Source organism: Cavia porcellus, unplaced genomic scaffold, assembly GCF_034190915.1.
Source record: "Cavia porcellus strain 051 isolate PalLab524CR breed Dunkin Hartley unplaced genomic scaffold, mCavPor4.1 scaffold_21, whole genome shotgun sequence".
In the NCBI taxonomy this organism is placed as follows: Eukaryota; Metazoa; Chordata; class Mammalia; order Rodentia; family Caviidae; genus Cavia; species Cavia porcellus.
This window is the reverse complement of record NW_026947504.1, coordinates 28,649,540-28,661,658: the sequence shown is the minus strand read 5'-3', so window position 1 is coordinate 28,661,658 and position 12,119 is coordinate 28,649,540.

Here is a 12,119-nt window from a genome sequence, read left to right as displayed (position 1 = left end):
TATAGTTGGTTAATTATTTTTATTGATAGGATCCCTGAGCAAATTTTCATCATGTTTTTATTAAATAAGCTTTTATTAAAATAAGCAAAAACCTCTTTCCTATAGAGACTTTAAAAATTTTTGCTGCTCATTCCATCATTCCTCAGGCTCTTCCCGGCTTAGAATACAAATGTTCCCAGGATTCCTGCAGCACTCCTGACTCACTCTTGCAGGGCAAAAGCTCCCCTCCTCCTGTGCCATGAGTCCCAGTGCTTCTGAGCTCCGTGGAGCAGATGAGAGCCAGGCTTGAGTTCAGGGTACCCAGGAAGGCTTTTCTGTGTAGAATTACAAAGACTCAGAGAGCTCTGTCCTGGCTCTGGAGATACTGTGGGCAATGCCTGGAATGTGTCTGATTTTATCTCAATCACAAATCCAGTTCCCACTCCACCAGTCCTGCTATGCAAACCATGTGTGGCATCATTTCCAAGGACACAAAATAACAGCATGAACCAGTCTGGATGTGAAAGCTCCCAGAAACAGGACTGGAAATCCAAAATCCTGCCATGATGTGGGTTTGGTGATGGATGCAGCCTTGGCCATCCAGGGCTTGCTTGGTGGCTCGGTTGACAGGGTGGCCCAGCTTGGTGAGAACACTTAGGGTGATGCTGGAACCCAGCATTGTTCCCACCAAGAGACACCATGGTGAGTGTGGCCTGGCTGCAGCAGATTGGGCAGTTCCCAAAAGAGAAGGCTGCAAGGTTAGAAAGGAGGCCGCCTCATGGGAATAAGAGGGGCTGCAGGGCCATGCAGAAGAGGGACATAGGCCTCAGGAGACTCACAGCAGAGCCGTGGACTCCTTGTGTGTGCTAAAACGTGGCCACAAATGTGGCAGATTAAACACTACAAAGTGGGCTAGGGTAAGGCTCTGCAGCAACACCCTTGCCTAGCATGCAGTAGGCCCTGGGTTCAGTCCCCAGCATGTAGAAAGAAGCAAAAACACCAACCAAACAGAAACCACCACAAGCCAAACAATTCTCCTTTGGTTCTAGAGGCCAGAGGTCCAAAGTCATTTCCTCTGGACCAGGAAGACATAGGTGCCATTGGTTTTGTCTCCAGGCTCAGGGAAAGGAACCCTACACAGGCCTCAGCACATGCAACACGTGGCTGTCTCTGCAGACATGGTGTGCGTGGTTGTATTCTTCCCTCACTGTCTCTGTTTATCACAAGCAGTTCAACGGCCCACCCAGGTGTTCCAGGATGCTGCCCTGAAAAGCTCTCTGTCTTAGTTTCTTGTCTCTCATTGCTAGAACCAAAATACCCAACACCCCAAAGGAAGGGAGGAAAAGGGTATGTAGCTCACAGTTTGTGGAGGTTTCAGTCCATAATCAGCTGACTGCAAGGCAACATAGCATGGCACAGGGGCAACACTTAAAGGTGGCAGAAGACAGCAAAGCAACAAGAGTAAAAAGCAAGGGTCAAGCCTCTTTTCCTCCCTTATATTCTAGGCAGGTTACCACTCCATCATGATGGGTGTAGCAATCACAAAATCTCCCTGGCCTCCTCTTGCAGGATGAAGTTGTTTACAAAGTAAGGACCCTGGCTCCCTGATGAGTGGCTTAAACTTCTGAACTTCTCAACTTGACACAATGTATCAACAATAACAATCCACCCTTTGTCAACTTGGCAACCAGACACATTTTTTTTTTTGTCTTTTTTTCGTTTTTTTATTGGTACCAGGGATCGAACTCACGACTGCCTGCTTGCAAGGCAGGCGCTTATGCTGCTGAGCTAAATCCCCAGCCCCAAAGACACATTTCTTTAAACAGATTTTCAGACACAAGACATGCTTATTTGGCCAGGAATATAGCTCAGCGGCATAAGCCTTTGCCTGGAAAGTTCAAGGTTCCAAGTTTGATCCCTGGTACAAAACAAAAAGACATGCTTATTCATATCATTTCAAAACTTAAACATAACACAGGAGGCTGGGGATTTAGCCCAGTGGCATAAGTACCTGCCTGGCAAGCATGAGGTCATGAGTTTGATCCCTGATACAAAAAAAAATTATAACACAGGTTTAACAATCCTTAAGAACCAGTACAAGTATATCAACATTATATTACATTAGAAGCATAACATTCCATCCCTGGCCCCCAAAGACTCATGCACACCTCTTTATGTCTAAAAAGACACTTAGGCCATCTCTGAGAGTTTCCTAAGTCCTAACAGTTTAGCATTGGTGAAAAGTCCAAGTCCCAAGTCTCCTCTAAGATGTAAGACAAACTCTTAGCTGCAAGCCCTGTTCAAATGAAAAGAAAGTTAAACACTTCCAACATTCAGTGGCACAAGATAAACATTACCATTCCAAAAGGTACAAATGGGATTACAAAGGATTGGGACCAAAGCAAGTCCAAAATCCAGCAGTGCAAACATTGAATCCTATAGTTCCACATTCAGCATCTAAAGCGATCTGTGGCAAATTGTGAACTCAAAGGGCTGGAGTGACTCTACCCCCATAGCACTTCTGGTGGTTACAGTTTCTATGGCTGCTCTCTTAGGCCTGCTTTGCTCCCTCCTTACAGATTTCCTCAGAGGATCCATGTTCCTGGCTTTTCTAAACTTCTGGGGTCTCCACTGCATCTTTGGCTTCACACAGTCCTTTCAGGGGCACACTCCCTGGCTTTCCAGGCCTTCTGAAATTTAGGAAAAAACCTTTTTAATCCCATAACTCTTATATTTTGTATGTACCTAAAACCAGCAGCATGTGGATGATGCCACAATCTGCTGCCAGCTGGAGTAGTAGCCATGTTTTCCTCTCTCTTGGCTGTAGGGGTCAAGTCCCAGGATTATTAGGGACTCTGAATCCAATTCTGAGGAACAAATTTTCTTTGCTGCTGCCATTCTGGAACACAATGCTCTACAACTTTTTCCTTAAAGCAAAGTCTTTCACTTTTGTAGTTTTGAAGTTGCAAAGGGTAGAGGCTTACTGCTTCTTGTAATGGCCTTGGACCATCTTTTATATTCTCAAGATATCCTCGGTTTTATCTTTGAGGTCCACAGCTTTATTGGAGCTTCTTTTCTGGCCAAACTTGCAATGTTTTAAATCATCCTGCTGGGCTTTTTGCTCTTGATTCACAACATAAATCTGGCTAAAAGCCCCCAACATTAGCTATACCACAGCCTCAACATTCAATTGCCTTGACATTTTTCTGCCAGATTGATTAGTCCACCACCCTTAATCTTAGTCTCAGGCAAAGACTCTGAACACAAGCCAAATACCAACTTTTTGCCAACCCATAACATACATCAACTGCAATCCTGCACCCAATGCAGTCTTTTCCCGTAGAAACCTCCTAAGCCTGGTCTTTACTGGCAGAATTTCTATCAGCCTTCTGGTCTTCCGAGCTCTGACCAGAATCTCACATACAGAACAGCCTAAAACATTCCAGCACTACTATTTCAGGCAGTATCTTCGATCTTTCCAAACTCTTCCTACAAGCCATTCCCAATGGTTCTTAAGCCATATGGTCAGCTATATCCACAGCCATGACCCCACTCCTGGTACCAAATTCTGTCTTACTTTTGTTTCATTGCTGGGACAAAAATCCAACACCCAAAATTAAGGAAGGAAAATTTTATTTAGTTTACAGTTTGTGGAAGTTTCAGTCTATGATCAGCTCCAAGGCAAGATGGCATGGCCCAAGGACAACACTTCAAGGTGGCAGAAGGTAGCAAAGCAAAAAGAGCAAAAGAAGCAGGGGGAAATCAAGCCTCTTTTCCTCCCTTCTACTGTAAACAGGCTATCACCCTATCAGGGTGGGTGTAGCACTCACAAAATCTCCATGTCCTCCACTTGCTCAGGCTGAGGATGTTTACAAAGTAAGGACACTTGCTCCCTGCTGAGTGACTTTATTAAATTCTAAACTTCTCAGTTTGGCACAATATATCAATCATAACATTCCCTTTCCAGACAGATTTCTTCACATATTCCAGGGATAGGGACACAGTTGGGGCCATCTGTCAGCCCACTGCAGAGGGTGTTGGGATCTCAAGTTCAACAAGCACTTTTTATCAGCTTCTCCAAAGGCAGTGTGCCTGGACCTTTCCTTCCTTGGCATTTCTATCCAAGACAATGAAATGGCCAAGCAATGCCCAGGTGGAGGGGTCTTGTTGACTGGGAGACCTTGATCTCCCACTTTGGGATGAATCCAACTAAAAAGTTACCAGAGACCCAAATGAGAATCTGAACTTGGGTCCAAAGCCAAGCTCAGTCCATGCAGGACAAACCAGTGACAAGTATCAGCATGGATGTCACTCAGCAGGCAGATCAGAGCCAGCTAGGGCAGCACTGAGGAACCAGTCCTCCTATTCCTCCTGCCCCCAGAGTTTCCCCATTCTGTGAGAGGAACTAATGTTCAGGAGCCACTCTAGAAGAAGGGATGACCATCCAGCAGACACTGCAGGAGGCCCTGGAGGGGACAGAGCTGCACTATAAATTATAGACCTGTGTTGCCCGTATCCATGAGGATGCCCAGCACAGTAAGTAGGAAGACCTCAGCAAGTCCTTATACCCTAGTGCTTGTCCTTGCCTCCCTGGCCAGGCCACTCACCCTCAGCTACTGCGAACCCAGTGACCCTAAGGGTGGGTGGCCTGCCAAGGCCCCGTGAGCCCAGGCTGTCCCCTTGGAAACAAAGCAGCAGCAAGATGTTTCCTCAGAAGGAAGTTGGGGAGGACACAGCTCATGCCAATGTGTGCCCTGAGCTCAGTGCCACTGAGAAATGGCAGATCCCAGGCAGCGGCAGGTCCAGGCTAAGCAGAGCTGAGAGCTGGACAGGCCTGCATGGGCTGTGGAAGTATCTCATGCTGTGAAGAAAGGAGCTGACAGTGGGGTGAGGTAGGGAACTGGAGAGAGATGCCCAGGATAAGAGGGTGAGGCCTGGCAGTCCCCCAGCTCCACAGGCACACCTCAGAGAGATTGTAAGTTTGATTCCAGACCACTAAATAATCACAACAGAATAATTCACATATACTTGTTTTATTTCCCTATACAAATAAAATTATGTTCATACTGTAGTTTAATATGTGTGTAACAGCATTGTATCTAAAAAACAAAGTGCATGCCCTCATTTTAAAATTTCATGTGACTCAACGTAGATCTGCAGGGGTGCCACAGACATGTGGTTTGTAAAAAAAAATGGCACCAGCAAAGTGAAATAAGGCACCGTCATAAACCAAAGTGGGCCTGTTCCTGTGACCTGGCCAACTCAAAGGCCACTTGGCTGCCTCTTTTCCAGGTTGTTGGCTGTTTGAAATTTTTGATGCGGCAACTGCAGATACACCATGTGCCCACTCTGTGCAGTGCACAGGGTTTGCCTGGCCCTCCTGACCAACCTCTGGTGAAGTGAACGTCAAAGGCTGGGCAGGGGTGGGCCTAAGAGCTGGTCCTGGAGCCGTACCCTGAGACAGCCGGTCTTGCTCTCTGTTTTCACCCAGGAGCTGAACACCCATCTGTGGCTCTTGGCTGCAACAATTATTCTGCCGATTTTCCACTGCTTTCTACCCCTGTGAACTGGACTCACCTTGTAGCTGCTGTGGTCTCAGAGGTGGCTGCTATACTGGCAGATGACAACATTCTAAGACTTTTGCTGATAAAATGTGTATTGTTTGACAATTTGCAGTTTACCTAGCACCTCTATTTAGACCACTCCCAGAGATTGATTCCTACTAGTGGCTTCGCAGAAGGCTTCCAGATTCCTGGACCTTGCAGCTGGCTTTTTTCACTTGGCCTAGAAAGAAAATCCCACCTGACCTCCCGGTTCTGCTCTGCCCCTGCCTTATGAAAGTACACTCCCCACACACCAGCAAGCCAGCTGCCAGCTCCCTCCTCCTCAGGCCCCTGGTCTGGAGCCCCTGCTTCCCAGCCCTGTGCTCCAGCCATAGTTCCCAGATCTGGACCATGCTTCCCTTAGAGGGTTCCCTGACTTCTCTTCTTGTAGGGGGCCTTCCCTGACCACTCCCCACATTGCATACTGCCCACAGGTTCTGTTTCTCTCCACAGCACCTGTCACATCCAGCATATCACAGTCACAGTCCTGTTTATTTTGATGAGTGTTTTTGTTTTCTCAATAAAATATAATCTCTGTAGGACAGGAACTGAATCTGTGTTTGCTCAGAGATCTTTCCTTGCTCCCCACAATGGCACATAGTAGTCACGCAGTAAGTATACGCTCTATTAGTGAATCAAAGATCACACATGTTCACATTTATGAAGTGTTTTTGAGATCCTTCAGTTGGAAACACTAGAAGTCATCATATCTAGTCCTAGACTTGGCCAACACAGATTAAGTATCTATTTGGAAAAAAGAAATTTGTCTAAACAAGATTTCTGTATTTCATTTCGTTTTTCTATTTTTTTCCTCTTGAGTGTCATTTCTTCAGCAGAAATACCTCCAGATGTACTGGATGGATTCCTTGAAATAAAATCACAGAGAAAAACAACAACAAAATGAAAAGCCCAAGAATCATGGGGATAAGGATAAGTAGTGATTATTTGATAAGAATACACCTCATTTTGTGTCCTGGAGTGACCAGAAAACTCTTCCAGCTTTGAGCATGGGAGTGTGTCCAGAGTTGAATGCAGGATGTGGGTCTTGTGTGAACACATCCAAGGAGATCCTGACCACAGTGCACGTCTTCCAGGGTGGATGTAGGTTAGTGGTGGAGCCCTGGCCGCACTTTCAGGAGGCCCTGGTTCCGTCCTCAGCTCCTGAGGTGGTGTGCATCTCCTGTCAGAGGAAGACAGAGTCAAGTGCCGTGTGGGCTTCCTAGGAATGGGGCAGAATCAACCTGCTGAAGACAAGCCCCGAAGGACAGTGTCACACAGCACCCTCTCCCAATGGCAGGTACTGGAGCAATGAACTTACATGTCTCAACTCTCCACCACCTCAAGTATGTTCTTCAAATTCTTTGCTCTGGTCTGAAATGTATTGCATAGGTTAAAAGTTACATGACTCCAGAAAGAGAACTCAGCTCACAGAATTCCAATATCTCACAAGAGGCTGATGTCTAGAATACACAAAGAACTTAACAACATGATACATGATATGATGGGTGAGAAGTCCCTGGAGGTCTCTAGGTTCTCAGGTGAGATGAATAAAGAGCTGGACGTGGCACAAGTCTGTAAAGAAACTGGCAGGAATGCCAACGGCATTGGGTCAGGACACCTCCCATCATCCCCAAGGTCCTGACAGGATGCCAAGTCACAGCCTTTCCCATGACCCACCCTGCTGCACCTGGAGGAATGTGATGCAGTCCATCCACATGAAATGTCAGTGAGCTGGGGAAACAGGGTGACTGTTGGCCATGCAGGAGGGTCTGTTGCACAATTCCTGGCTTGGAACTTTGGAATTTTTGAAGACCAGCTCAGGCGTCTGTGGTTTTCTCATCTCTGACTCTGATCTATATTATATGCACACGGGCGCACTGCCCACCTCTCAACTTTTACAGAAAAGTCCTACAGTTCAATCATAAAACAAAAACAATACCTCTTTCCATCTCCCTTTCCCACTTTCACTATTGGAGCACTCCCCAGGAGTGAGATATTTTTAAGTGTATTCTTATAAAAATCAGAATTATACTGTATATTGATTCTTATTTTTTATATTAACATGTTCCTATGTTAATAGCTACTGCACAATATGTACATCAGTCTATTTAAGCACAATTCAATCACTAGGCATATAAGTCATTTCCAATTTGGGGGTATTATCACTAGGCATTTAAGTTATTTCCAATTTAGGAGTATTTTAAACAATGCTTGTACATAAATCTTTCCCACATCACTGATTATTTCTCTAGGACAGCTTCCTAGAAGAGGCAGTACTGGAGTAAAGGATATAGTCTAAGTCTTTTAGATGAATGTGGCCAAATGATTCCCCAAACACTGATGAGTTACCTGTGGCCCCGTCTGCACAGCGCGGCCTGTTCACACTGCCCTCCGGGGACCATTGTCCCTATCCAGGGAACTCGCTCTCGGCTGGTGGACTCACACCCCACATGATAACTTTATATTCTAAAGTAAAAGACTCTGCTATCTATACAGTCGTAGAACAGTCCCACTTTGTATCTTGGTGAAGACCAAAAGTACCCCATTTCTATCCAGAACACAAAATTATGAAAACCGTTTGGGAGGTTCTTAAATTTTGCTTCCCTGTTTTCCAAAATGGTTGTGCTTCATTTACTTGAACAAAACACTTTAAAATGCAGTTGTCATCTGTTCCATGCTGCCCAGAGCTGGGCATAAATGTTGGCCTTAGCTCAGCTCACAGGATGAAAGGACTCAGTGCACACCCAGCCTCCACTCGCAGCCTGTAATCTCGCTTTCACATTTCTCTCTGGTTACCCTGCCTGGCCCTGCTGACCCTGGCACTTTCATTGTGCCCCCTAAAAGGACAGGGATTGAGCCACACAAAAGTGCAGTCTGAGGATTGTGTCTACACCATGTGCCTGCTCAGCTCTGCAGAGAGATGAATAGAAGCCATCTGGAATCCAGCCAGCAGCCCTTGATAGAAAACTCAGACTTCCAGAAAGTATTCCTGCTGCTTTTTAAAAGCAGCGTGATGAGTTCAGGTGGAAAGAGAAAGACTGTCTGCTAGCAGTCAAGGGCGCAGCCTGCTAGCTGGCTTCGGCCAGAGTCCACGCACCTGTCTGGGGCTGCACTAGATGCTGGGTGTTTTCCACATTATGAGCCAAGTGGGCTCCAGCACAACGCCCAGTTCTATGACTGTCACAGCAAGAAGCCACAGACAAGACGCAGGCCCAGCTGTACCAACTCTGCTGCCCCGAAGGCGTGGCAGGATTTGGCACGCAGACAGGAGTTTGCCATCCTATCTACGGTCTCAGTTAGGTGTCAGACCCTTCCCCTCTGAATCTTTTCCTAGGCGGTAGTGTGGCTTCTGGTTCCCCAGCCTTAGCTGACAGTGGGGATAAGGGTGGAGGGGAAGAGGATTCTGCCAGTGCCTACCGTAAGCAGAAACACACCAGGGGAAGGAAGCCAGCTCCAGCTTTCCTCCCTTCCCTTTCAGTTTGGGTGCTGGCATCTGAGACTCCTGTTTCTTACTTGCTAACTTTCCATAACCAGGCATAAGTCTTCCAGCTCTGCCGATGCAGTGGTCTCTTTCTAGCCCACATTGTGATGAAAGGCGGCCAGTGAACTCAGTCTCTTCTCCAACAAGCAGCACCAGACACAATACTGGGGCCAGGAAAAAGCAGGTAAGGGACAGGCAGCAGAGCAGAGTGCCGCCCCGCTCACTCTGACGGCCTTGGTGCCGGCTTGGCCTGCATTCTCCAGGAGAAATGGAAGTCATCCCGACACCCAGTGACCACTGGAGCATGCAGCCCAGGATAGCCTTGGAAGGGAGTCTCCCAGCACCCTCCCCCAGCGTGGTCCTCAGAAGTAATGAGAGTCTCACTAGCTCCTGGTCTGTTTTCCATCTAGTTCCATGCCAGCCCCACTGCACCTGAGATTGGCCTCCTCTCCTCAATGCCCCCTGGCCACCCCAGCAATGTACCTCTGCGTGCTCCCCGCTGTTTTCTTTTGAAAACATTCTCTTTCTGAGATTTCATCATTTTTAAGTCTGTTTCTCTTTGTGATCAACTCTGACCCCTTCCCATCTTTCCCTGAAATTTCACTACTCTGCCAGGATCCCAAACTCAGCATAATAATAAACATAAGTTAGCCAGATTTCTTTACTGTGACAAAACACCTGAGAGAATCACTTCAAAGGGAAAACCTGTATTTGGGCTCACAGTCTGAGATTTCAATCTCAGGTCACTGGGGCCTGTGAATGGGGAGTGCATGGTGACAGGAGCATGTGCCAGAGGAAGCCAGAAGGCAAAAAGAAAGACAAGAAGGGGGACAGATTTGCCACATTTCCCTCAGGACCTCACTTCCACAAAGTTGCACTGCTTCCCAAAGTGCCAAAAGGCCCTTGGGGAACATGTAAGACTCAAGGCATAACCAGGAGTTTACTTCCCTCACACACATGATCCCATACTCTATCTGTTCCTCTTCCTGGCACCCCTGGGTGGCAACACCACCCTATTTCTGTCACATGACCTTTTAGCTGTGTCCTCTACCTGTAAAGCTGCCCTTATTCAGCCTATCTTGAACAAGACTGTTCAGACTCATATTTAACACCTCATTTTGGAACTATACACCTACCTGATAACCATCTGTGCACTCTGCACAAAGGTCTCTCTCTTGGTTACTTTTTTTTGATTGCTGGGACAAAACACCTGACACCCAAAAGGAAGGAAGGAAAAGTTTATTTAGCTCACTGTTTGTGGATTTTTCCGTCCATAATCAGCTGGCTCCAAGGCAAGGTGGCATGGCAGTAGGGAAACACTTCAAGGGAGCAGCCAGAGCAAAAGGGAGCAGAACAAGCCTCTTCTCTACCCTTATATTGTATACTGGCCATCACCCCCCACCCCAGGATGGGTATAACACTCACAAAATCTGTGTTTTCCTCTTGCACAGAATGAGAATATTTACAAAATAAGGATCCTGGCTCCCTGCTGAGTCTCTGAGGTAAACTTCTAAATTTCTCAAATTGACACAATGTATCAACCATAACGATCCTCTTCTTGTCCACTTGGCAACCAGACATATTTCTTTAAATGAGTTTCCAGATACAAAGAAATGCATATTCTTAACATTTTGCAACTTGAACTTTATAACACAGCTTAACAATCCTTAAGAACCAGCATTGTCTATAAACATTATATTTCATTAGAAACATAACATTTTGTCCTTGGACCCCCAAAGACTCACAAACAACACCCTTTATGCACAAGGCATTTAGTCTGTCTGCAAGAGTTTCCAAAGTCCTAACAGTTTCAGCATTGCTGAAAAGTTTAAGTCCCAAGTCTCTTTCAAGATGTAAGGCTAACCTTAGTTGTAAACCCTTATACAAATGAAAACAAAGTTAAACACTTCCAATATGCAATGATACAAGATAAGCATTCCCATTCCAAAAGGTACAAGTGAGAATACAAAGGAACAAGACAAAAGCAAGTCCAAAATCCAGCAGGGAAAACATTAAGTCCAGGAGTTTCATGTGTACCATTAGAGGCAACCTGTGGCAAACCACTAGCTTGAAAGAACTTGTGTGACTTCCCTTCTATGATACCTCTGGCGGTTATTGTTCCCCTGGCTTCTCCCTTAAGGCTGGCTTTGCTCCCTCCTTATAGGTTTCCTCAGATGATCCATGTTCCTGACTTTTCAAAACTTTTGGGGTCTCCACTGCACCTTTGGCTTCACATTCACAGCTTTACACACTGCCCTCTCAGGGACACACTGCCTGGCCTCCCAAGCCTTCTGAAATCAGTGTGGAAGCCTTTTAAACCTCAGAATTCTTGTATTCTCTATGCACCTAAAACCAGTGCCATATGGGTAACCTTGAGGTCTGCTGCCAGCTGGAGCAGTAGCCAGGTTTTCATCATCTTTGGCTGTAAGGGGCAAGTGCCTGGGTTGCTGAGCACTCTGAACCTGACTCTAAGGAACAGACTCTTTATGCCATTGCCATTCTGGAATCTGGTGCAGCTGCCACCACCATTCTAGAACATGATGCTCTGTGGCTTTCTCCTCAGAGTAAAGTCTTTCACTTTTATAGTTTTGAGGCTGCAAAGGGTGAGGACCTGCTCTTCTTCCTGTGATGCCCATAGGGCATCTCTTCTATTCTCCTGTTCCTTCTCAGCAGTTGAGATCGCAGCTCTTTCTTTGCAGTCTACAACTTTTTGGCCAAACTCACAATGTTTTAAATCATCCTGCTGGGCTTTTTGCTCTTGATTCACAACATAAATTTGGCTAAAAGCCTCCAACAACAGCCATGCCATTGCTTCAACATTCGACTGCCTTGAAATTTTTTCTGCCAGATTAATTAGTTCATCATCTTTAATCTTAGTCTCAGGCAAAGTCTCTGGACACAAGCAAAATGCAGATAAATTTTCTGCCAAGCCATAATCCACATCATCTGGACTCTAACTACCAAGACAGTCCTTCTCCCCAGCAGAAACCACCTGAGCCTGCTCTTTACTGGCAGGCTTTCTATCAGCCTTTTGCTCTCCTGATCTCTGACCAGAA